The sequence below is a fragment of the Arachis ipaensis genome, chromosome B01 (assembly GCF_000816755.2).
Source record: "Arachis ipaensis cultivar K30076 chromosome B01, Araip1.1, whole genome shotgun sequence".
Taxonomy (NCBI): Eukaryota; Viridiplantae; Streptophyta; class Magnoliopsida; order Fabales; family Fabaceae; genus Arachis; species Arachis ipaensis.
Window position 1 is genome coordinate 32,258,043 of NC_029785.2, and position 1,446 is coordinate 32,259,488.

Genomic DNA, 1,446 nt, shown 5'->3' on the forward strand with positions numbered 1-1,446 from the left:
CACCAGGTGGGAGGACAACTATCTGTCATGAATACTATGCTTGAGACACACCCCATGAGACTAGTTAAATAAGAAGATCCTAATAAGAAAAAGGGAAAGAACAAATAAAGGTTGAAAAATAAAAGAAAAAAGCGTAAGCAATAAGGCTAGGCACCAATGGTTTTAATCTTGAGGCATGTGTCTGTGGTGCTCCTGTGTGAGGGATCTACTTGGATGAATAAGCTCTTAGGGGTGCCTTATCACTTGGTAACTTAGGTTAACTAACTCGGGATTATCAGCTGAAAGTCCACTATCAAGAGTAACCTTCACTACAGAGCATTTAGTAACCCAAAGAGGTGCTGGACACCAAGGTCTCAAGAGAAGAAAATAAATAAACTATATGCCTGTGGTGTGTATGTATGGGGGAAAGAGACTTGAGGGAGTAAGTCCGTAGGGGTGTCTTAACACCTAGCACGTTGAACCAACTGGTTCGGGAGTGTTGGCTGAAAGCTTATCTTAAAGAGTCGCCCCCTTACAGAGCACTTAGCCTAAGAACACAAATAAGCCCTGAAATAACAATAAAAGGATTAATGAATAAAAGTCTCATGGGATGCAATCACAGTGAGTATTCTAGGACATGATAAAGGTCTGAAAGCCAGTAAAGGAATGAATCTAAGTTGCTATGCATGAAACCACCATAAAACCAGGGACATGACCTCCATAAGAATGACTCATTTCTCTTGGCATTCCATTCATCATTCTCTTGTTCCAGTACTTGCTTAGGGACAAGCAAGCTTTAAGTTTGGTGTTGTGATGCCAGGACATTTTGGCCAGTTTCACTGACCTTTTCTTTACTGTTTTTAGGGTAGTTTCATGCATTTCCTTAGAAAATAAGCTAGTTTTGGGTAGATATTCACTTACATTTTGATTCAAGCATACATTGTGCACTTTACATGATTTCATGAGGATTTTGCATGAATTTGATGACAAATTGGATGTTGTATTTCCCATGACTTGGACTAGAACTTTGATGCACTCTATTGCTTGATTTCAGGACAAAGGAAGCAAGGAAGAACCACGTTAGCAGCCACGTTAATCTAATTAACGTGGGAGCTAGGGGCACATTGGAATGTTAGTGACAAAGGTAAGTGTCACTAACGTTCTCGAAGGTTGGCAGGCCTACGCTAAGGAGCCACGTTAACTAAGTTAACGTGGACTCTAACGTAGGGAAGGAGGAGACTTTTCAACGTTATTGGGAAAGGTAAGTCCCAATAACATGTGAAAAGGACAAAGAGGCAACGTTAGTAACAACGTTTGTGCCACTAACGTTGGAGTTAACGTGGCTCTTACTTTGCTGAGGAACGTTAGTGAAAAAGGTGATTGTCACTAACGTTCTCGAACCCACATTTCCACTTAAACGTTAACACCACTAACGTCCTGAGCTAAAGTGTCTGCCCACTTCACACT